At 51.5% G+C, this 25568-nt stretch overlaps 1 protein-coding gene and 1 long non-coding RNA gene across 4 annotated transcripts in view; one reads left to right on the top strand and one right to left on the bottom strand.

Moving 5' to 3' along the window:
* SHANK2 (SH3 and multiple ankyrin repeat domains 2) overlaps positions 1 to 25568 on the bottom strand; it is a 694542-nt gene that overhangs the window by 378122 nt on the left and 290852 nt on the right. The gene's annotated exons all lie outside the window — the stretch shown is intronic.
* LOC100438170 (uncharacterized) lies at positions 20310 to 22626 on the top strand. The gene is made up of 3 exons (XR_656016.3): positions 20310 to 20384; positions 20802 to 21077; positions 21303 to 22626. It is a non-coding gene; the product is annotated as an uncharacterized LOC100438170 (long non-coding RNA).

The raw sequence follows: 25568 nt of genomic DNA, 5'->3' as shown, positions 1-25568 counted from the left end.
GTGTTCTAGGGTCCTCTCTGCACTTGTCCCTTTCGGGAGTTCCTTTAGCTTCAAAAGCAGAAGAGAACTGGGCACAGGGGAGGGGTCAGCAGCCCTGCACCGTGAGCTCCTGCCCTAGAGCGAGCATGAGCCTCAGCCTAGGTCCCTCAGCTAGGAGTGGGTCCTGCTCCCTGCTGTGCCACCTGGGATTCTCGTGCAGCTTAAATGGAACTTGGCAGGGAAGCTGAGCCCTGTCCTGAAGCTGAAGGAGACACTGCTGGAGGCTCACAGTGGGGTGGGGGGCAGCACGCAGGGTCTCCCCGCCCAGAGGCCCAAGAGATGGCCTAGGTGAAGCTCCCTCCACACGGTTTCCTCCCTCAGCGTCTGAGCTTGCATGGGGATCTGTGAGAATAACACAGACGGTGGAACCTTCCACTCCACAGGCTTAGGGGGCCGGGCTGGGCGGCCATTCCCTCATGTCATCTGACTACCCTGACGTGGTGTCATACCCCTAACACAGGTGTGGCTCGCATCTGCACAGAGCTGCCCACACCACACCCTGGGCCTCAGACTCCCAGAGCGGGCTGGGCAGACCCTGGACTCTCACAGCATGTGGAAGGCTGGGGTGTGAGCCCAGAGCTGAGGTTGGAAGGTACAAGTTTCAGGTCATGGGGTCAGGGAGCAGAGGCTGCAGTGGAGATGCTCAGGTGGTGACTGTGACCAGGAGGCAGCAAAGACAGCTATTGGCGGGGGCTGGGCTGCTATGGGGTGAGCTGGGCTGCTATGGGGTGGGCTGGGCTGCTATAGGGTGGGGTGGGCTGGGCTGCTATAGGGTGGGGTGGGCTGGGCTGCTATAGGGTGGGGTGGGCTGGGCTGCTATGGGGTGGGCTGGGCTGCTATGGGGTGGGCTGGGCTGCTATGGGGTGGGCTGGGCTGCTATGGGGTGAGCTGGGCTGCTAAGGGGTGGGCTGGGCTGCTATAGGGTGGGCTTGGTGGGCCCCAGGAAGAGGAAGGGAAGCAAGCCTTGGTGGCCTTTGGGAAGAGTTTACGGATGGCTGGCATTGTAGACAGAGCTGAATTTCATATTGTGAGGTCCTGACTTCTAGCGGGACTGCATGTGGAGCAGAGTCCTTCACTGCGGTTAAGTTAAAGCAAGGCCACTAGGGTGGGTCCGAATCCATTCTCATTGGTGTCCTTGAAGAAGAGGAGATGAGGACAAAGACACGCACAGAGGGACGACCCTGTGAGGTCACAAGGAGACGGCGGCTCCTACAAGCCGCAGAGATACGCCGCAGGAGGCCCCAGCCCTACAACACCTTGATCTCGAGCTCCAGCCTCCAGGACTGTGAGAACATAGAGGTCTGCTGTTGAATGTCCCCCAGCCCACCTGCGGGGCTCTCTGCACATGGGAAACTGATACACGGATCAACCGATTCTTAGAGGACACACGCGTCAGCTTCTCTAAAACAGAACTGCTCCAGCCCTCCCAATTTGGTGTTCAAGGCCCAGGAGTTCATGAATATCTCCTGGTGCTTCCGTCGGAAGGCCTGTGAATGCCATCTCCTTGGGTGGGTGGCCACACCATCTTCATCTTCCTCCTCAGCTTGGGGACGCAGCCTTAGTGGACGATTCTCCAGTGGGCCCTCAGTTTTCCGAGGGTAGGACCACACTGTGCTGCGTGCACCATCCCCTGTCCCATCTGAGTCCCCGAGGTGGCGGGGGCTCCCTGGGGGATGAGTGGGCGCCTACATCCATCCACACACACCCAGCCCTCGCCTGGCTTCCCCACATCTCTGGACAGGAGGACTCTTCTGGCAGCGCGTTCTCCCTGCCACAAGCACCCCTACAACATTAGTTCAACTCATTAATACTCTGCTTAAAAAGAAAAATCTAATGAATGCCCCATTTTCCTAATTGGGTCAGCAGAGCACGCCTTGAATAGCATTCAAGCTGTTCAGTTTCTACCTGAAATTGCCATGCGTTTTTCCACTTGGGTTGGGGGACTGGGGGTGGGGGCATGAAAATCTCTCTCCCTAAATCCTTGCTCCAGCCTTCACAGCCGGCATTCTCGACCAGGGGATCATCTAAAATGCTGGGCACGTTTTCTGATGTAGCACAAACTCACTGGAACCATGGGGTTCGGGGCCACAGTGGAGGAGCTGGAAACACAGGCTCCACGCCGGGCGCTGCCCTTCACTCCCCACACTGAGCACCTGGCCCTCCTGCCGCAGCCCTTTGAGTAATCTCGCGGGATGTTACATAACATTCCTGGAGGACACATGCTGTTCTTTTACATGACAAATTCCTCAGACAGGGATCATCTCAGTCCAGCTGAGATGCTTTTCGACTTTCCCCATGATCAATAACACAGCGGAGAACATCTTCACGCAGGTGGCACCTTTCTTCATTTGAATATTTTATATTCCCAGGAACAGAAATGCCAGGTCAAAAGGTCTGAGTGCCCCCATGGCCCTGGGCACGTGTCTGGCCAATTGCTTTCATCAGAGTTACGCCAATTTATATGACCAAGTCACTGGGACCCAATTTCCTCTTAAGAAAATAAAATAGGGCCGGGCGCGGTGGCTCACACCTGTAATCCCAGCACTGTGGGAGGCTGAGATGGGCGGATCACGAGGTCAGGAGTTCAAGACCAGCCTGGCCAAGATGCTGAAACCCCGTCTCTACTAAAAATACAAAAATTAGACGGGCGTGGTGGTACACACCTGTAATCCCAGCTACTCAGGAGGCTGAGGCAGGAGAATCGCTTGAACCCAGGCGGCAGATGTTGCAGTGAGCCATGATCGTGCCACTGCACTCCAGCCTGGGTGACAGAGCAAGACTCTGTCTCCGAAAAAAAAAAAAAGAAAAAGAAAAAGAAAAAGAAAGAAAGAAAAGAAAAGAAAATCTTTTTCTAAAATGAGGTATAGAGAAAATGGGTTTCAACCAGAGGACAATAAACTTTGAAGATGAGAGGACTTTCCACTGGAGTGGATTAGGGGAGACATAATTTCACGCTGAAGGACTCATCAGAACAGAATAGTTTCTCCTTCTCGCAGAGAAATGGACTCTGATAACATCAGGCCTATTCCAGATCTCCAAGTCCGTGGCATTTTTCCTACTCAGCTTCAAGAACTTCCAATGGAATGTGCTTGTTGGCCCCGGGGCCGTGCCAAGGATAGAGCGGGGGTGTTGGAAGATATGGGTGGGGATGCCTCCAAACCACCCACAAAGACTGTTCCCAGAGACCAGAGGCAGGAATGGCAGACAACCTGGTGACACTGAGATACCAATAAAACCCAGGACTGATTGATGGAAAGACCAGCCAAGCCAGGGAAAATCAGAATAAAACGGACGGCCCTTGGTGAATGAATGCACATTTCCCATAATTACATAGAGATGGAAATAAGCAGCACAGAACAAAGCGGGAAGGACAGCCCACTTCCAAGTTGTTTGCAGCAGAGGCTGAAAATAGACACCGGAGAGGTGGTGCTGGATAGAAACCGCCAGTGTTTGTCTCTGAGCTTCCTGCAATGAAACAACAAGCAACGCACTGGGGGGCAGGAAAGGGAGCCAGCAGAGGAAAGCACCCCAGAGACGCTGTTCCCCGTCCCTCGACACTGGAGAAACAGGTGGCCAAGGGCAGCCGGCAAGGATTCCAGAGGCTGGTGCCGAGGCCAGAGAGACCTGAACTGGGTCCCTGGGAAAGTGGAAGGGCAGAAAAGCGAACTGGAGAGTCTAGAGTGCGCTTCCAGTGGGATGGCACCCCCAGGCAAAGTCAGCTAAAGAGGGTGTGGTAGGGGGTCTTTCTACCGTGGCAGAAAACGGAGGCACCCCCCTTCTTAGGGGTTCCTGGGAGGACAACTAAGCCTTCAATGCCTCAGGTTATTTATCTGTAAATTATTAATATTATTATTATTATTATTATTATTATTAGAAACACGGTCTCGCTCGGTCACCCAGGCTGATGTGCAGTGGTGCGGTCTCAGCTCACTGCAGCCTCAACCTCCCAGGCTGAAGCGATCCTCCTGCCTCGGCCTCCCAAGTAGCTGAGATTACAGGCATGTGCCACCATGCCTGGCTAATTTTTAGTTTTTCATTTTTTGTAGAGATGGGGCCTTGCTATGTTGCCCAGGCTGGCCTCAAGCGATCCTCCCACCTCGGCCTCCCAAGGCGCTGGGATTATAGACATGAGCTGCTGCACTCGGCCTCATCTGTCAATCAATAACAAGGATGATGCTGGGAAGCACAGGTCAACTGCTGGTGTCCCAGGCCCTGCTCTCAGCACTCCACGGACCCCAGGTGCCTAGCGGCCACCTCATCTCAGCACAGAAGGCAGCGTCATCATCCCCATGACACAGATAGTCTAGTCACCTGCTCCCGGCCACACGGCTGGGAAGGAGCCAGTGCTCCGAGGTCTACGTTCCAATGTAAAGCACCACACTCTCCCTCCCACCCTTCTCTGAAATATGGGGGCTAGAACAGGACCACTGGGTGCTGTGAACATGAATGAGGTCGTCCAATGGAGAGCCTTCGGTGCCTCCCAGGCCCAGAGCATGGCTCAAGGCCCGTGGTGCTATTTAAGAGTTTCTCTGTGCTCATAAAAGAGACTGCTGCCACGGGGACTGGCTGCTGCTCTCTGATCTGAGGATAGGCAGGACTGCAGCTGGGGCCTGGGCATTCCCCTCCCTGAGCAAGATGGCATCACTTTACAAAGGAGGGGTGCAGGCCCCCATCGGAAGGAGGGGACCTCCATCCCGGCCCATCATCAACCTTGCCAGGGTCCTCCACTGTGCTGCGACCCCCACCCCAGTACAGGGTCCTGGGAGTATGCTAGAGAGAGAGAGACACAGGTCTACATTTGGGGCCTCAGCTATGGAGTCCCACCATGGCACCCCGTGGGAGGCCGTCTCTCCTGCCCACTCTGCACTTGACGAGGTCCACACCTCCTACTGCTGCAATTCTGTTGAGGTTCTAATGAGACGGGGTCCCCCAAATGCAGCCTTGTCTCACAGGGCGGTGACGGGGTTGGCAGCAGCAGGGCCTCCTCTCTGAGATTTTCAGCAAGAAAGTGATGCCAGGAGGCAAAACCGTCAATCCCGGGATCTGCTGTCAGCGTTAAAAATAGGGGGAAATGTGCCTGACTGCCAGATCCCCTGCCAGGGAGATCTGCCCCCCTACCCCAGGGAGGGTGCTGCCCCCCTACCCCACTCAGCATTTTAAATTAATTTAAAATTGCTCTGGAACGGGGGACCAGCACTGAAAACCTGCCTGAGCATCTCTCTGCGCTCAGCAGCGACCCCATCCAGGGTCTTATCTCTGCTCCTGAATTTCCCACGTTCCCTCTCACTTCACTCCACTCAGGTTCCGAGTTCACAAGCAGAGTCTACCATGCAAACTCTCCCACATCCCCACAGAGAGGAACCAGCCTGGCTCTGCCTGGGGTGCCCCTACCCACCCAGCCCTCATCATCTGACTGCAGGGGTGGGCCAAGAGCCAGCAAGGGCCTGCCCAGCAAGGCCTGGACCAAAGAGGCGGGCAGGGCTCGGAGACGGTCCCCAGTGGAGGCGCGCCAGGAGACCACCTCCTCCCAGGCTTCACGGCTACGGAGACTTGGGGAGCCCAGGGCTGCTGAGGTGACCGTGGCTGGAGAGGACCAGCCAGCTGGGGCGTGGCTTCATCTTGCTAGAAGGCATGGCAATGCCTGCGGTAGGGAGGGCGGCCCCACACCTATTCCCAGTTCCCAAAAGGAGCCTGAGGTCTGCTGGGCTTCATTTCACAGCCAATGAAACAGAAGACGAAAGGCCCTCTCAGGACAGCCGTCTCTCCACGGAGGCTTAGCGACAGCAATCTTATCACTGCTGCCTAAAAAAGCCAGAACTCTGGATTTTTATGTGAAATCTCCTGATTTTAAATACCAGCAACGAGTTCCTATTTTATCAAAATGTGCCTTACAGCATGGGCTAAAAGAATCTGCCCGTGAGCTGCCAGGAATTGTGGGGTGGGGGTTTGAAAGATGGGCAATGTCAGGGCCTGGTGGGGGCGATCAACCCACCCGTTCCCACCACTTCCCAAAGTGAGCTCCGCGGGACCCTGGAGACCCTTGAAGACGACTGTGCAAAACAGGTTCTACAGTCATGTTTGGGAAATGCCAGGTCAAACTAAGCTAAGGGGCTTTTTTATTGCAGGCCTTACCAGGACCTTAAAGGCCCCAAAGTGCACTGCAGGCCTTATCAGGACCTTAAAGGCCCTTAAGTACATTCTGAAGGTCCAAGAAGGAAGTAAAGCAGGTAGCGCTTCCAATGCAATTTGATCACAGACCTGTGCTTTGCAGAGCAGCCACGGCACTCACTAGAATCCAGCACTTTTACCTTGAAAGGTAAATGGCAAGTGTGCAGTTCAGGGTCCGAGAAGCTTGGGCAGGGATGCACCACGTCCAGTGATGCAAGCCACCCTCAACCGTGCACTCTGGCTGTGATCTTAATTACAGAATGGGGGAGCCAGTCCTTTCCCCAAGCAAGCAAGCCTGATGCCAGCTTGTTTCAGGACCACCAGGAATGTCAACAAGTGCATGATTCTGGGAGACAAATTGAGCGCCATACAGACAGCTGGGCCTCTGAGTGGGTGAAGGGGGACCTTACTCTGAGGCTTGATGCAGTGTGAATGAGTCAGAGAAGGATGTGGGTGGTGCCCAGGGATACTGGCTGCAGGGCCACTGAAAATATGAATGGTAGAAATGGCCTGGACCTCACACTCTGGAATATTCAGACATAGGGGCACACACCCCCTCTCCACCAGGACACAAGGCACAATTACCAACAAGATAAATATGCCCATAAGCGGGGCGTGAGGATGCACACCTGAAATTCCACCTACTCAGGAGGCTGAGGCAGTATTGTTTGAACCAGGGATCTGAGACCAGCCTGGGCAACACAGTGAGACCCCATCTCAAAATATTAATATGTATATATATGCATGCATGCCAATGGCTGGTCTAAAAAGGTGAGGTAGAAAAAAAAGGCACAAATCTACAATCTACTCTCCCTAGATCACATCTGAGTGAATTCTGTCTATGGGTGCACAAATGGGGCTGAATAAGGACATGGAACCTGGAAGTCCTTCTCTGCACTGGAGGCCAGCAGACTGCGGCAGGCCAGTGTAGGAAGTGGGTGCCTGGGCTTAGGGTGGACCCCAGAGCCAACTGTACTAGAGCATAACCCTGGGCAAGTGCCTACCCTTTGTCAAATGAAAATACAAGGGCTCACTGTGTGGGAACATAACACCCTAACATACATGTTAGCATGCAGTAGCCATACTCCTTCCTCTCTTTGAATTTTCTTATGAGGACATTTATGTCAAAAGAATGAAACCACAGCAGAAAATATGCAAACAGCAGTGTTGGGTCAAATCTGTTAATAGCTGTCATTTATCAAGTCTCCCGGATGGTGGTCTGGGGTCCATGATTTCCCTACATTATCTTTTTTTTTTTTTAAAAAAAAAATGTTTTTACTCATGGCAAAATACATATAAAATTTACCATGTTCATCATTTTTAAGTGCACAGGTCAGTGACATCAAGTACATTCACAGTGTTAGGTGACCATTACACCATCTGTCTCCAGAACTTTTTCATCTTCCCAAACTGAAAATGCTGTCCCCATGAAACACATATGCCCCATTCCCCCTCCCCTAGCCCCTGGCCCTCATCATCCTACCCTCTGTCTCTATGAATCTGACGACTCTAGGGACCTCATATGAGTAGACCGGTACAGGATTTATCCTTTAGTGACCAGTTTCTTTCACTCAGCACAGTGCCCTCAAGGTCTCTTCACGTTGTAGCCTGTATCACAACCTCCTACGGTTCTCCTTCAATCTTCACAACAGTGTCAGTGGTCAGTACTCAGGTGACCAGATGGGATCAGAGAAGCCAAACATGTCCAAGATCACACAGCTGCACCTGAAACTTGAATCTAGAGATGTCTGTCTCCAAGCTTCCACCCCAGGTGCTATACCTCCTGCCCCCAAGGCCAGAGAAGCAGTGGTTTTTGATGCATTTTTTCAAGCAACTGGCTCACTTTACCCAAATGAGATGCCCATACTCACTGGGGGCCAGGGTGGTGTGGTTTACCAGCTCTCCCTCCTGCCCACCAGACAGTCCCTAAAGCACCTGTGAGGAACTCTCTGGGACAGTGTGTGGAAACCACACCAAGGAGGGATCCTCAGCCTCCCCTCTGCCAAGAGCCACGTGTCCTCACCATGCAAGCCCGAGCTGAGCTCTCTCCCAAATTCCAAGATCCAAGTGTAGTGGGGGCTTGGGCCTCAGGTCACTGTGCCTGCAGTTCCTGTGGGCTCCTGGGGAGAGTAACTTATGACTCTGAGGCACCCGGACCTTCTAGTCAGTTCTGGATCCCATCAGACTGCTGGTGAATGCAGAGAAGTTGGGAAAGGTGACCTCACAAGGCAGCTCCTGATTTCAGCTTTGGGCAGGGGTCCCTGAGTCCAGACCAGCTGAAACAAGTACCCGAGAGTCCTGACAATTGTGCTGCTGGGCTCTGCAGCCCTGACAACCCCTTCGCCCTCCAAGCCACACATTTTCCATTTTTAAAATGGGCTCACGGCCACTCTTCACATTTGCTGCAGGGGTAGAGTGAGCCAACACAAATTTGGAGCATCCGTACCCCAAAGGTGACCCATTAACAGTGGCTGTGGCTCTCAGAGGAAGGCTGGGACCCAGCCCTGTAGGGATCATCAGTCCCTGGTGAGAATTCCTGAATCTTCTCCAGGATCCCTCTTTACTCTCTGGATTTTCCACTTCACGGAGCCCTTAACTCTCAGATCCAAATACCAGAGCCTCGCAGAACAAGAACAGACTTTCCTTCAGAAAAGATCTTCTCCCCAACAAAGGCACAAGAGAGGGCTGCTGCAGCTGGGCCTCCTAATGGTCCCCCACTTGCTGTTCTCCTGTCTTCCTCTGGAATGTAACCTGGCCCTTCATCTGGTCACCTGGCTGTCCACAAAGAAGACGGTTTAAGAACATGGCTGTCCACTTAAGAAGGGAGCTGTGTGATAAGATCATGACCACTGGGACATAAATAAAAGAAATAGGTCCACTTAAGGAAAGTGTCCTTATAGGAAAAGGGAATAATGCCTTTCTCTTGCCCCTTTCTCCTTTCTGCTGATTGGAATGATGATGTAATGGGTGGAGCTGAGGCAGCCGCCTTGGACTATGAGGGCAATTGAGCACGGAGTCCACACATGATGGAGCAGTAAGTCAGAAGAACATGTGTCTCAGATACCACAGAACCCTGCCTCAGTTATGGACCACCTAGCTGGACTTTAATGGAAAAGACAAACTTTTTTAAAAACTTAGGATTTTTAGTTACTCACAGCCAAATCTCACCATGACTATTAGAGGCTAGCAATGCCAATTTAGAAATACTTGAGAGAGCAGCAGCATCGTTATTAAGGACCCAGAGCTTGGGGTCCAGTTGGACCACGTGTGGAGGTTCAAACTCTCGCGAATCATCCTGAGTGGATGCAAAAGTCAGAACCTCCCGGCCCCCAGGCTGGTAAAGTGAGGCAGACTCATAAACGACTGTGATAGAATGTGATCAATTAGTAAGAATCACTGCCCCATGAAACTCTGCCAGGCAGTCTGTTCCCATTCCCACCTACTCCTGAAAGCCATGAAAATAAAACACAGTCCCTTTTAAAACCAAGACCTTCTGGGCCACTCTGTGCCCAGGCAAGCAGGACTATTGCAGGGGGTCCTCTGGCCGCCAGGGAGGGACGTGGGCAGGGTCTGCAGAGGCGAGAGAGAGCTCGGACTCAGACATGACACACGGCCCACCTGTTAGAGCATATAGCCTCTCATCCTGCTGTTTCCAAAGCATTTGCACAGTGCCAGATTGTACAGACCACAAAGAAAACTGGCTCCTGCTTAGAAGCTTTAAAGAAAGAATATTGGGAGAGCGACGAACGTAAACCCCAGTCAACTTCAAGGCCATCCCAGAGAAGCCCTTCAGAAAGAAGTTTCCTCAGAAGGCCATGCACGGGCTCCACGGGGCCTGCAAAGGGTGCTGTGTTTGTGGGATGCAGAGGCCGGGGCAGGAGGGTTGCAGGGGAAGGGCAGGAAGAATGGGGTGGCTGTCCATTTCCAGCAGAACAGTGCCATAGTCTGCACTCCACGAAGGTCCCCAGGTTTCTGGGGGACTGTGTGTTCCTCAAGATCCACGACTGGCTGGGCGCAGTGGCTCACGCCTGTAATCCCAGCACTTTGGGAGGCCAAGGTGGGCAGATCACGAGGTCAGGAGTTCGAGACCAGCCTGGCCAACATAGTGAAACCCCGTCTTGACTAAAAATACAAAAATTAGCCAGGCATGATGGTGTGTGCCTGTAGCCCCAGCTACTTTGGAAGTTGAGGCAGGAGAATCGCTTGAACCCAGGAGGCGGAGGTTGTGGTGAGCCGAGATCATGCCACTGCACTCCAGCCTGGGCAACAAAGCAAGACTCTGTCTCAATCAATCAATCACGACCAGGATGGCTGTGCTGTTAGAAAGAAGCCCAAGGTGGAGGCCAGGGGAGGGGTTGCCTTGGCAAGGTCTTGAGTCTCCACATGACTGTCAGCCAGAGGAAGTCAATGTTCCCTGAACCAGTGGGCCACGTGGGAAGTTCTGCAGAGCCCCACAGCCCTGCCCTGGGGAAGCAGAGCCCTCAGGCCCACTCGATGGGCCATCTGGGGTGCCCCCTGCTGAGACATCTTCAGTGCCTGGCATTGGGTTTATGGGAGATAGCAATCCTTGGCAGGGTCCTCCTGGGCTCATTAGAGCCTGTGGGGAGAGTGAAGTTGGGGGAAATGAAACATGAGCAACACTCTGTGAGCTCTGGAAACAGAGCCAGACTCTTTCTAGGGAGCAGACACTGGAAATTCCAGCCAGGTGGACCTGGACCAGGCGTCCCGGCGCCTCCCACGGGCCCTGGAGCACAGAGCACAGCTTCCAAGTGCGGGAGAGGGTGTGAGTCACGGCGGCCGTGGGGACAGACAAGACCCTGAGGCTGCAGTGAGGCTGAGTGTGTCGGCCATTGTCACCCAGTGACCGAGAGAGGTTTGAAGCGGACTGGTGCTCAGTTCTGGGTGCAGCCTTAAGCGTCTTTCTAGGTCTCTTTATGGCCAGGGGGGATGCCTCTCGGCAGGCAGGGCAAAGGCAAATGTCTCCTCCCAACAGCTCCACCAGCCCAGAGCGTGTGATGTGTAGGATGCTTCCTGGGCATCTGCCTCCACTCTCAGTAATGGGAGGGAGACAGAGTGAAAATACAGGATGCGTCCCATGTTCCTGGAGCTGCCGCGACCATTTAATACACAATGGGTGACTTCAGATGACAGAAATTCATTCTCTCACAATCTTAGAGGCCAAGAGTCCAAAATCAGGGCTGTGGCAGGGCTTTCTCCCTCCAGGGCCTCTAGGAGAGGACCCTCCCTGCCTCTTCCACTCCATTCTCTGCCTTCGTCTGCGTGTGGCCTTCCTCTCTTGGTGTGCCTCAGTGGGTTCCTGTGTCTGAATCCCCCCTCCTTCTTCTTATAAAGACATCAGCCATTGGTCATACTAATCCAGCATGACCTCATGTTAACCAAACCAATTAAACCCACAAAGACCCTATTTCTAAATAAGGTCACATTCTGAGGTTCAAGTTGGACATGAAATTGAGGGGACACTATTTGACCCAGAAGAAAGACCCTGCAGTGTTAACAGTGATTCACTTGGGGAGTTGGGGAGAAGAAAGTTTGGATGATTTTCATATGAACACGCATTTACCCCTTGCTTTTGTGTAATTTCTACAAAGACCACATATTGCCTCTCTATTCAGAGGCAAATAAATAATAGTGTATTTTTGATTAAGAAAAAATTATTTAAGATCTCAAAGGTCCTTGTTGACTGTCATGAGTAGGAAAGTTACCAATGCTAAAAATGCTGAGATCAAATCTGATGAGTCCAGCAGAAAGAAGGCTGCTGGCTCATGGCCCAAGAAACCCAGTGCCTTCTAACCGTGGCCAGTGCTGTTACTAGCACTCAGCCCAGCCAACAAAGTCGAGGGCTTGAGCAACAGGAAAGTGAAGTGAGCAGGTGCCTTAGATTCCACCCCCAGTGGCCCACATCCAGCCCTGTAGCTTGAAATCCGAGTGTATGCATGGCTGGATCGGGGGAGAGGGACCAAGGTCCAGAGGGTGAACCACGTGCTCTCCATCCAGGCACAGGCAAGGAAGGGCCTTCTGGAGAAGGAGATGCAGAAGTGGCCCAAATGGAAGATGGATGCAGGCCCACACAATGAAAGGTCCCAGCAACGCTGACAAGAAGGTCAATGAAATGTCCCTCTCTGTTCTCAATGGGGAGCCCAGGGAGAAATACCCACAGCTGGAAGCAGGCACCACAGGGGGCAAAGCTGCTGGGGTGTGAGTACACTGCCCCATGGCCTCTGGGGTCCTGGACAAGCTCTCTGTCCACCACAGAGCAGGGACTAGGCTCTGCTCTCCCTACTACACCTGTGGTGCACACAGGGAGTGAACAGCAGTAGCTGTACTTTTTGTTTTTGCAGAAATCCAGATCACAGTTTACCCACGACTATCAGAAACCCACCCCCAGATGTTCATGACTGTCCACCAGTCTAGGAGGTCTGGGCCTGGCACGTAGTCTAGGCCTGGAAATCTGGACACTCTCAGTGACCTGTTAATAAGAAGGGACAGCCATTTGGCCAGATGCCAGCATATGGCCCAGTGGCTCTGGCTGTTTGCACAGCAGGCTCAGCTGCCCCTCACTGACTTCATGATGAGGGATAATTAAAATGGCTTCCCTGCACGTTCTCCTCCCTCAGCCAATTTGGTCACATGATGAACAAGCTCAGAGGAAATTAGGAAGCTATTCTAAGCCCTATAGGACAGACATTCTAGCAGGTGAGGAGTAAGCCAGGTTTCTGGAAGCTTCCTGTATCTAGAATGTTGGGTTCTGGGCAAATTGCCCATCAGTCTGGCCCAACTCAGTCACAGAAGGTTTCAGATCCCCCCTCTCTGCTCTCCCAACCCCTTGCTCAGATCTGATCCTCTCAGCTCTTCCAACAACCTCCAGGCAGGTCCCCCTTTAGCCAGCTTCCCCTTCCTGATTCTTGAACCCCAAAGTTATAGCTCTGACCAGGGCATCTGCTTTAAAAATCTTCAACAGCTCCCATGGCTAGAACAAAAGTGAAGGAATGGGAATTCCTACATTCAAATCCTGGTCTCCAACTTCACAAGAGGTAACGATAAACTGGCAGACCCTGAGGGCAGAGAAGCTGCCTTCCATGGCACAGGGCCTGGCATGTGGTAAGCTCACAAAAAATGTGAGATGAACAGAAGAGAGGAAGGAAAGAAAAAAGAAAGGTGGGAAGAAAGGAAGGAGGTAAATCGATGGCAGGATGGGTAACTGCAAGGATCACTGGATGAATGGATGGATGGGTGGGTGTACGGGTGGGTGGATAAATGAATGGATAAATAGATAAGTGAATGAGCAGAAAGACTGATGAATGGATGGATGGATGAATGAATGGATAAAGAGATGGATGAGTGCATGGATAGAGAGATGGAAGGATGGATGGCTGAAGAAATGGATAGATGAATAGATGAATGGATAGATGGATGGATGGATAGATGGATGAATAAATTGATGGATGGATGGATAAATGAATAGGTGAGTGAATGGGTGGGTGGGTAAATGGATAGATGAGTGGGTGGGAGGATGGGTGAATGGGTGGTTCAATGGGTGGATGGATGGATGATGAATGGATAGGTGATGGGATGGATGGATGAATGGGTAGATAGGTGGATGAATGAATGGATGAATAAATGGACAGATGGATGGATGGGTGGATGGGTGGATGGGTGAGTGAATAAGTGGGCAAGTGAATGCATAGATGAATGGATGGGTGACTGGATGGGCAGATGGGTGGTTAGGTGGGCGGATAGATGAATGGATGGACAGATAGATGGATAATTGACTGGATGAATGAATAGATGAATAAATGGATGAATGGGTAGACGGATGGATGGACAGATAAATTAACAGATGGATATTTGGATGGATGAATGGGTGAGCAGATAGGTGGGTGGGTGAATGGATAATGAGTGGATGGAGGGATGGATGGATGGGAGGATGGGAGGTTGGGTGGCAGGTGGCTGGATGAATGAATGGGAGGGTAGATAGATATATTAGTTGTATACATAAAGGCAACCTTCCCCTCTTGGACTGTTTTGCCCATCTATTGTATTTCTTTGCCTCTGGGGGGTGTGAGTTTAAACCATGCTTGATGCATTATTTCATTAAAAACACCAACAGCCCTATAAGGGAGGCATCTGATTCCTGCTTTATTGAATCAGAGAATTTCAAGAATCTTACACAGAGTCCCACTGAATAAGCAGGTGGGAGAGCTGGAATTCAAACATCTGCCTATCTGTGCCCAGGACTCTTTGCCCAGTGTGGTTCTCCCTGCCCTTCCCAGCCCCAAGCATCATTTGAAACTCTGGATACACACCAGATGGACACCCCTGGCCCGTCCTTAACTTCTATCTACCTCGTCTCTATCCTTAGTCTGACAGGGTTGGTGATACCTGTTTTGGACTTACATCTCTTCCTGCTAACTTATGCTCTCTGCAGCAGCCTGCCTCTGCATGCAAATGTTCCTGCAACAGGTATAAAGCAAACATTTCCCTGACGATGGCCCCAGCAGCCAGGAGGCAGTCTCAATAGCTGGTTTCCATGCTTTGCATAAACTTCAGTGGACTCCAAGGGCTGGAGCCTGAGAGCCCAATCGGGCCACAGGATGACTGACACTGGACAAGTAAGCGGGCCTCAGCTCCCAACCTACAAAATGGGAATAATGCAAGTAGCACCCATACAGGGTTGTTTTAGGAGTCAAATTGGATAATGCACAGGACTTAGCACCCAGTAAATACTCAATGTACGGTGACCCTCTTTTCAAACACCTGCTCCTAAGCAAAGCATTCTCAACTTAGCCACAAGCAACTTGGAGGCTAAGCCCCTCCCAGGCTGACTCTGGCCTTCCCTAGCACAGGGCTCAGTCATGTGCCCAATAGATGACTGCTGGGTCTTGGATATCCTATTTCCTTTTCCTCAAGCGGCCTCACTTCCTGATAAAGACCTTGGTGTCTTTCTCAGGACTTGGGAAGGCCAAGCCCTTGGTCAGTGCCCAAGAGAGCACAAGCAGTTGACATACGGGTTCTGCTGCCCACCCCATCATCCTCAGCACTTTAGTTGATGTGATGGCCCACCTCTTGCTATTAGGGGCATCATGGAGCACAAGGGGAGATCTAAGCCCATAAGACTTGCAACTCTCCAGTAAGAACAGACAGCAGCCTTAGCATATGACATCACAAAGACACAATGACCCTTGAAGGCCAAAAACGGTGGTAACAGCAGATCACAGCGATGGGGCACTTCCATGAGTCACACACCATGTTCCACGGCTCACACACATCCTCTCAAGAGGCTGAGACCCAGGATGGGGCTACATCTGACCTAGTGTGTGGGTGCTTCACTGCAGCCTCCACCCACCCAACCTTGGAATCCTTGTACTGTAGCATGATGGATTCTCCGAGCCTGTGGCAAGTTGCAAGACACCATTTGGAGAGGGAATTATTCAAATCATAGCACACCCATGACCTGTGCTTCTCAGCTTTCATCCCAGCCCAAATGTGCCAGGAGCTAAATTTAGGGTGAGGGTTGTACCCAGCCTGTGCTCTGTCAAGAAAGAGCCGAGTGCTGCTGTGAAACCACCCCGGAGCATCTGCTTCCAGTCCCCTGTTCATAATTCATTTTAAATGAAGTCATCAAAATTCACTGCCATGTTCATATAAAATAACAGCAGCAATTGCCACTAAATTCGTATTGTGCTGTGCGGCCAGGTTGTTCTTCTCTTAGTCATGCCCATGCCAGGTAGGCAGGGTGCATGTGATACCCATGTCTAAAGTTGCAGGCATGGAAGTGTGCCATGCAAAAGCCCATGGCCTCCTGTAGTCTTTGCCATCCACTCAGTGGGCTAGACTGGAAACCCAGGCATGACCTGCACACCCAACATCTAGCAGCAAGACAGATTCCAACCTGACCATGGCTCTCCAGTCTCATGCCCATGGCTGAGTCTCCCGTGGACATGGCAGCAGCCTTCCAGTGTGAGCCCTGCTTCCTTCTTTGCTAAAGACAGTTATCCACACAACAGCCAAAGGATTCTTCTTAACAACAGCAATCATGGAAACTTCTTTGTTAAAACTCCTTAAAGGTTCTCCCCATTTAGAACAGAACACAGACCCCTGATTTAGAACGTGAGGCTCAAGGGACTTGGCTCCTATCTCCAGCCTAACTTTACTACCTCTTCTCCTGGACTATGCACCTCCCACTCACACCTCCATCTGGCTACCCCTAGCATCTGGCAGATCCCAAGCAAGTTCTTTCCCACTGCAGGGTCTTGGCCAAAGCTGTTTTCAGGAATGTGCTGTCCACATACCTGTACACACTCATCCCTCCCAAAGGCATTCCTGAGCACTTTGTTTTTACTACTGGGCAGTCCACCTTGCCCTGAGTCTCACACTGTCCTTTCTGCACTGGAGCACTGGTGTTGAGCCTAGAGTCATAAAATGTTTAATACAGCACTGCTCTGGATGGGTGGGTGGATGGAGAGGTGAGTGGATAAACAAAATGGTGGGTGGGTGAGTAGATAAATGGATAGGTCGGTGGATGAATTGGATGGACAGAATGAAAGTATAGATAATAGAGAGATGAACAGATGTCTGGATGGATGGGTGGATGAGGGTAAGTGAGCAAGTGGGTGAATAGATGAGTAGATAAGTAGATGGATAGTGGATGAATGAATAAATGGATATACAGATGGGTAGATGGATGGGTAGGTGAGTGGAGGGATAGACGAATGGACTGATGAATGGATGGATGAATGGAGAAGTTGGTAGGCAGGCGAGTAGGTGGATGGAAAGATGGGTAGATGGGTGGGTGGACAGATGGATCGATAGATGGATAAGTGTGTGGGTGGATGGATGGATAGACAAATGGATGAAGTGGCTAGGCAGGTGAATGGAAAGATGGGTAGATGGATGGGTGAGTGGGTGGATGAATGGATGATAGGTAGATAGGTGGATGGATGGACTAGTCAGAAAAGTGGATGAATGACATCATGAGTAGATATCATCACCTATACAACTGAGTCAGGGAAACCTCTTCAGAGAAGTTGAGAAACTTAAGACACAGAACCAGCAAGTGGCAAAACAGGGTCAAGTCCCTGCCCTTGAACATGGTTTGACCTCCATGAAGTGAGAAAACATGCCAGGAAGCTTGTTACCTACAGATTGGTTCTACCCTCGAGGCTGGTGTCCAGCATAGCTGAAGAGATGCACTAAGCCCTCTCTCCCTATCAGGGCTAAACACAAGGACAGATGACTGGACTCTGGAGCAGCACACCTCCAGGGACAGTCAGAAACCATGTCCCAGGGTCCAGCTCACAGTCGGGATTGATCAATGGGATGCCAACGACTCTTCTAAATTCAGCTTTGGCAACAACCCCACAGTGCCCAGGCTTGTCAGTCATCCTCGTGTGTTCCTCAAAGAACCCTGACTATCTCCCTCCCTGCGGCGCAAACATCCCCACCTCCAACCTCCCCCAACATCCGACCCTGTCCCTTGCTCCCTTCACATGGTAGAAGCCTCTTTGCTCCAGACCAAGGTGAACACAGCCCACCTGATCCCGCCACCTCCATACCCTATCATACCTGGTCAAACCTTCTCTACCTGCCCCAAAGCCCCCATGGCTATGAGTTACTTGGGTGCAGGGGATTTTCTCAGCTCCGTACTTGGCACCCCCAGACTCTCATCAGCCTGAATGTCCCCTCAAGCCATGCTATCCTCATGCACACCTGCCCATCAGGTCTCTCCCACCACCCATGAAGGTGATGGGTCTCTTTATGTAACCCCAAGAAAGGACGTTTTGAAGGTGGAAATGGTCTGTGGAATGCAGGAAGGAATAAGGGAATAAGAATTAGACCAACAGAGTGTGTATTTCATCTGTCCATCTTCAATTCCGATGTGTGGAGTGGGAGACTGCGAGGTCCCCAGGGACTGGGACTCAGTCTTGCTTTTCTACCAGTTGGGTGAATGAACCAGGACAAATGGTTAAGCATTTCTCCCTTACTCTCTCACTTGAAGAAAATGGATGAATACTTGTCCTTTGACCTCTCAATGTCATAAAAAGTATAAAATGAAATGCGAGCATGCATTTATAGTATTAGAAAGATACGCAAGGGGCCTGGAGTGATGGCTCATGCCTGTAGTCCCTGCACTTTGGAAAGCTGAGGTGGGAGGATCACTTGGGCCTGGGACCAGGTGTTCGAGACCAACCTGGGCAACATGGCAAAATCCCATCTCTATTTAAACAAACAAACAGAAAAGAAATAAAAGAAAATGTGTATGTGAATCACACCACAAAGCCCCTTCATTCCAAATTCTTTCTGCAGGAGCCGCGTGCATCTCAGGGGACACTCTCTTCCCAGGACCCAGGGAAAGGACATCCCTCGACCTGCTGGGCACACGTGGAGCAGCGCGGGCCTTTCCGGGCCCCCTTGTGGGAGGGAAGCATTCCGACCTGCTCCCTCTGCAGGCACTGTCAGTCCAAGCTGGCAGCCACCACCAGGCATTTTAATCAGGCCCAGGTTAGTAAATCCTGCCACTTCCCTGAGGGTTTTAACCCTGCAGTTGGAAGGTCATGTTTAACAGCAAGACCTGCTATTATGCCTCTGTTTCCATGTGAAAATAAATGAGTCCCAAACCTACTAATGGTTTTGCTCCTCCAGTCTGTCCTCTTAAAAATAGGTCGTGAAGAACTAATGCTTTTAAAACACTATAAAACAAGGTCTGTAATGGCTCTGACGCCTCAAAAGTGTATTAAGATGAAAATTTATGTTTTCCTACACCATACAGCATTGAACTACAAGCTCTAAAATAAGAGGCAGAATTATTGTGTGTTCTGACAAAAAAATCCCCAGCCCTACCTGCACCTGAGCTTGCACCCAAACATGATTTCTGTCAAAATTCCCATCAAAAGTCTTATTTGGTGGAAAGCAGGCTTTTTAGGTTAATTTTTTTTTTTAAACCATGCAAACATCCGTGCCAGAGTTAATTGCACTGAGTTGGCCTCCTCTACGAGCCAGTTAACTCTGTAGCTCAGGGCCTGGGGTTTGTTTCTTTGACTCCTCTGGGCAGGTGCAAATATAGCAACCTACAGTTGTCTCTGCAGGCTGCAGGGTTTGTGCCTTGAGACAATCCCAGCAGATGCTGACCTCAGGCCAAAAAAGAAAGGCAGGGAATAAGCTCTGTCTACCTCAGGGAGCTCAGAGCTAGACAATAAATAAGCACAGGAATAAATGAGTGATCCAACTGGGAGGAGAACCAAAAGAACAAAGCAGAGATGTGATCAGTTAGAAGAGGAGCAGAGCCCAATTTGGATAGGGTGGTCTCGGAGCAGAGGGACACAGGTGCAGCCAAAATGCAGAGAGCAGGGGGCAGGGGCAAAAAAAAAAAAAAAAAAAAAAAAAAAAAAAAAAAAAAAAAAAAAAAAAGTGAAGACCTGGGAGGGATCCTGTCACACTGGGTCTCCCAGGCCAGGGGAAATCTGGTGTTGAGCCCAACCTGGATAGGCTCCATGAGGTGACACCTCTCCCCATGACGCGGCTGTCTCTGTTTCAGCTGATCTAAGCATCAGACACTGAACTGATGGCACACCTGCCCAGTGCCCACATGCCGGCTCCCCGAACACAGCCTGACCTCATCCCGGCTCATCCAGATTCCTGCTGCGGAACCTGCTGTGATGAAGTGTCTCAGGGGTAGGGTGTGTGACACAATCTTTGATTTATGGTCTTTGTTGAAAGATCCCTGTTCCAGCTCCTGGGGTGGAGACTGGGTTGTAGGTGAAAGGAGTAGAACGTGGAGCTCGGCTGGGAAGCTACTACACTGGTCTGTGTAGTCTCTGGAATGGGCTTGAGTAGAGACAATGGAAATGCAAAGAAGTGTAATATGTCAGTTGGAATTTGGAGCCTGGACTGGACTGGCTGATAGACTGGATTGGCTGATAGACTGGACTGGCTGATGGACAGGACTGGACTGGCTGATGGACTGGACATGGGGTAACAAACTGTGGATGATACTCAGGCTTCCGGCTTGAGTGGATCATGAACAAAAAGGGAAATCTATGTGCTTCGGGTGGGGCTGGGGAGCTTGGTTTTGGACACATTGTACATTTTGGATCCTGTGGGATTCCCCCACAGGAGTCAACTGGGCAGCAGGACACAGTCTAGAGTCTAGTAAACTGGATGTAAGAATTTGGGAGGAGGAGACATGGGTGTGGGGCTGACTTTGCTGAAGTGCCCGTCTTGGGGCTCTCAGTCTCAGCAGGAGACAAGCAGCCTTACCTCAGTGACTCAGGGACTCAGGGACATGGGCTAAAAGGTGTGAGCTGGTGGGCAGGACAGAGGCTGCTCTGCAGGACTTTTGGACCAGGGGTAGCATCCACCTTAGATGGCAGGGGTCAAGGGGTTTTTACACCTGGGTAGGTCTAGAGAAACCGTGAACACTGTCACATTCCAGGGACAAATCTCAAAAATAATTTGTAGGCCAGAGAGCAGGTGAGAGAGGTCCCTGGTCAGGAGGGGTTGGCCTGGGTTGAGTGACCCACTGGTATGGGCTCCATGAGGTGACACCTCTCCCCATGACATGGCTGTCTCTGTTTCAGCTGATCTAAGCACCAGACCCTGAGCTGATGGCAACCTGCCCAGTGCCCAGATGCCGGCTCCCCGAACACAGCCTGACCTCATCCTGGCTCATCCAGTGCTGGCCCTGTCTGGATGAGCCCCAAGCGTCCTCTGCTCAGTGCCCTGGGACGCCTGTGAACTCCTGGCCACGACTGTGCGGTGGAAGACACGGATTCCGTGGGGGGTTTTCCTTATCTCTAGGACTCGCCCACCTGCTCCCATGCAAATCCTCATTTTAACTCTGGATCCCAATGAAGGTACAATTTAGAGTCTAAAATAACTCAGGCTGGTGCAAACGGAGCTTTGCTAGGCCTGGTGCCTCCTTTCAGACAACATCTGGTCCACTCTCTCTGGCATCCCGGGCTGGGGGTATGGGGAAGAGGCACTGGCACCCTCTTTCGGCCTCTTTATTTGGAGATGAGATCTTTACAGCTACAGGAGTCTTTAAAGTGGAGTCACTCAGGTAGGTCCTCATCCAACAGGAGAGGTGTGTTGTAAGAAGAGGAAACCTGGCAGACAGGAAGAAACTGAGTGAGGATGACGACACCCACCTGCAAGCCAGGAGAAGAGGCCTCAGGAGAAACCAGCCCCAGGACACCCTAATCACAGGTGTCTGCCCCCACAACTGTGAGAGAATGTTTCTGATAAAACCACCCAGTTTTTGATACTTTCTTATGGCAGCCCCAGCAAACGAAAACTGGCTCCATGGCCTCCCCTCTCCTGGCCCTTCGGTCTCTACAACCTGGGCACCTTGCAAGCACAAGGAAGGGACCCTCCAATTCGGGGTGCCCACACACCTTGCTTTCTTCCTTGAGCTCTGGTCACCAAGGAGGCAAAGGGGAGAGAGGCTTCCAAGAAGCCCATCATTTGGAAAGGGAAAACCAGCTTCCGTTGCCGTGGAAACTCCACTGGGATGCTCTGCTATTTGCACATTTTGAAATTGGAGGTGGGTAGTGAGAAGGGAAAAAGGAAAGAAAAATTGAGGGAGATGTGAGTATCCAGGGCAAAAGAAAGGAGAGAAAAGCAAATGAAGTTTAGGAAAAATCCAGCTTTGGACGGGTGACCCTGACAGTGCTTAATGAGCTCAGATGAGTCCCAGGGGCTCAGGGACTTCCCCATCAAGTCGTGGTGGCTCCAGCCAATGTCAGCCCAGGTCCCTCACTGTCAGAGAGGAAATGGAGGCACGAAGATGAGAAGTGCCCTGTGCAAGGTCACCTTGTGACTTGGAGGATTCTCCAGGTAAAAGCAGCCGTATTGGGGGAAAGCCTCTATTCTTGTAATGAACCAAACATTTCTGTCAACTCCCCAAATTCATATGTTGAAATCCGAACCCCCAACGTGATGGTTTTATGAGGTGGGGTCTTTGGGAGGTAAGCAAGTCATAAGTGTAGAACCTTCATAAATAGGATTAATGTCCTTATAAAAGGGACCCCCAGGACCTGGGTATGTTGGTGTGAACCTGCAATCCCAGCGCTTTGGGAGGCTGACGTGGGAGGATCCCTTGAGGCCACAAGTTTGAGACCAGCCTGGGCAACATGGCAAGACCCCGTCTATACAGAAAATACAAAAATTAGCTGGGTGTGGTGGTGCACACCTGTAGTCCCAGCTACTCAGGAGGCTGAGGTGGGAGGATAGCTTGAGCCCAGGAGTTTGAGGCTGCAGTGAGCCATGATTGCACCACTGCACTTCAGCCTGGAAAACGGAGTGAGAGTGTCTTAAAGAAAAAGGGGCCCTAGAGAGTTCTCCGGTATCCTGGTTTCAGACTTCTAGTGTCCAGAATGGTGAGAAATAAATAGGTATTTTTTATGAGCCATCTAGTTCATGGTACTTTGTTGCAGTGGTCTGAGCAGGCTAAGACCTTCCTCCTTGGAGATCCCATGGAGTGGGTTTCAAGGGTTCCTTATGATACCCGTGAGAGGATTTGAGTCAGACCTGCATCCCACCACAGGCTCTAAGGACAGACTCAACTTCTAGAGTCTGGCTGGCAGACTTCTCTCACTGGACAAACCATTATAGAGAAAAGCAAAGATGCTGCAGAACTAGGCGACGTCTAAATTTAGCCTCACAAAGAATCTAGAGCACGGGAGCAGGGAAATACTATTCTGAAGGGACAAGGAGAAGAATACAATGGGCCCAGGGGGCTGAATTCACCACGAGTAAGGGCACATGGGGGGCGTCTGAGAAAGTGCAGAAGTCAGGTGAAGGAATGGCCAGGCTGAGATGCAGCTGCACGTGCCTCATTCCCCGACAGCCCATTGGATGGAGGTGTGCCTCAGGGTGGGGTGGGGTGTCCGGGCAGGCTCAGCAGCAGAGGGTGGGGCTACAAGCATCCATCTCCAAAATCACCCTTGAGTCTGCTAGCAAGGAGCTACAGGACGCTGCCTGGCGCCGCCTTCTGATGTAGCCCGACAAGAAGTGTGTTCTTCTTCCAGCACTGAAACAGATCCTGTCTCTCAAAATGAGCCTCAGATAGATTCATTCATTCATCTGCTCACTCACTCACTCACTCATTCCTTCATTCACCCTGCAAAAACCAAGCACCTGTCATGTGCTAGGTACTGCTCTACTCAAGCATCCAGCATCGAGGAATATGCCTACAGTGCTGCCCTTCCTCAACTTCAAATACCTGGCTTTCTTGGGTCGCAGCCCATCCCTGGCAGTGCCAGCCTCATGCACTGCTCCACTGGGCCCTCTCCTCCCCAGTGCTTTCTGCAGTTTCTTAGTCGGGGGCTGCCTGGCTGTTCTCCAGGGTCCACGGCCTGTCCAGCATCTTGGTCATTAATTCCGTGCACAGATGCCTCTGTCGGAAAGGCCTGGGGTGGTCTCCACTTTCTGGATTAGACTCCCACCCCCAGGCCACCAGGGAGCGGTCTGCTGCAGTCTACACCCTCCTGGTGAGACTCAGGCTCCACTCCAGACAGCGCCTCCGAGTGGCTCCCCTGCCATCAGAAGGCCGGGGCAGAGAGTGCAGCTCAGAGGAGCCACAGCCCATTGCACCCCGTGGCACCAAATGGGGGGAACCATTTGGGAGGGATATAGTCACAGAAAATGGAAGTCGGGAAACGAGACTCATTTTTGAGAGAAATGGTCAAAAGAATCACACCCGGCTAATTAGGATTCTGAGAACGAGATGCTGCTGAAACAAGAAGGGAACAGGTAAGACCAAGAAACATCCCGGACCTAACATTTGGCTACAAAGAAGGAGTCCAAGTGTTCTTTTGTGTTGATGTTCCAGAAAGTCAAAATTGCAATTTGCTGCAGACGTCAGTAATTCTAGCACCAAGGGTTCACAGCGTTTGCACTTGGAAATCTGAGGAGAGCAATTTACAAGGAGTAAGGATAAAATCTAAAGTCCTATCTCAGTAGGAATGACTTTTCTTATCAGTTCATGAAGGGGCCCGGAGACCCACAAGTCAACAAATAGGAGACTTTTGTGTTTTCTAAAGGTCCACTTTTGCTGGAGTTTTTCTGTGTCTACCCGGCAAATTTTCATCTCCCCACTTCCCCCAAGGAAACATTTCTTAAGGGGTGACCTAGAGGCAGCCACTCTGCCTGCACATGGACACAGCAGGAGCTTCACGACGGCCCTCGCTGGTCTTGAGAGCATCTCTAGGTAACAGAGGAGGACAGATCAACAACCACAGCAGCCTCTGCCTTCAGTCCCTTGATGTGGCTCTCACCCCAGCAGACAAGGCCTGGGGCTGACATTCCACGAAGCCAGGAGCCAAACGAATGATGTGTTGTGGACACCACCATGGACAGCAAAGAAGGGAAACAGGACCTCGTAGCCCAGAGGGATTTGAATCCAATTAGGTGTATTAAAAAAAAAAAGGAAGAAAGAGAGAGTGAGGTCCCTTGAGGTAGTGGATCCCCACTCCGACTCTCTCAAGTTCTAGAATATGAAGGTGCCATCCTGAGGTCAGCTGTCTCCTATCCCGGTAGGGGTAGCTGGAGGGTGCTGGTGGAAGGACTCTCTTGTCCGAGTCCTCAGTAAATCCTGAACATGCGGGTGGACCAATGAGGAGAGTGCACACGTCTTGGCTCCACACGGGCAGCAGGGCCGAGAGCAGGTCCGGAGTCCAAGGATCAGGCCAGGACTCCACCGACGGAGGACGAGAGGCAAGAGCTACTGTTGACAGCAGCTATGTCCACTGCCGGGAGTATGGCATGGGCATGAGGGCAGAGGGCTGAGGGCTGGGGCAGGATTGGCCAGAGCCGCCTGAGCCAGGGCTGCCTTCATGAATGCACTGCCCCAGCCAGAAAAGTCTGCCCAGGCCATTGGCTCGTGAAGTGGGGTCAGCTCAGCCACATTCCCTCTTGAGAATGGACGCTATAGGTTTGTATTCATTACCCACTGAATTCAGAGCCAGCCAGACATCCACGTCTCACCCCAATAAAAGCTTTAACATTTACCCAGCGGCACAGAGTCATTATTCTGTGACAATATTCCACTGCTGACCTTTATTGCCTATGACTCTCTGTGAAGTTTCCAAGGAAGCATTTCAGCGTTCAGCACACAGGACCCAGGTCCACCGCCTCCACTGCTCCTGCACCAGCCGGCCCCTGCCTCCCACCCATCCATCTCTGGGCTGTTTGTCTCTGTCTGGATTTCATGTACTGACAGTGTGTTTGCTACCACTTAATTCCACCACTGACTGTGCCTCCCTCTAAACTGATCAGTGTCAATTCTGGGCAAACAGTCGGGTGGAATTACCAGCGGGTCCACCCGTGCTGATTATGCAAATAAT

This window comes from Pongo abelii, chromosome 9 (assembly GCF_028885655.2).
Source record: "Pongo abelii isolate AG06213 chromosome 9, NHGRI_mPonAbe1-v2.0_pri, whole genome shotgun sequence".
Classification (NCBI taxonomy): domain Eukaryota; kingdom Metazoa; phylum Chordata; class Mammalia; order Primates; family Hominidae; genus Pongo; species Pongo abelii.
This window is presented reverse-complemented; position numbering and strand designations above follow the sequence as displayed.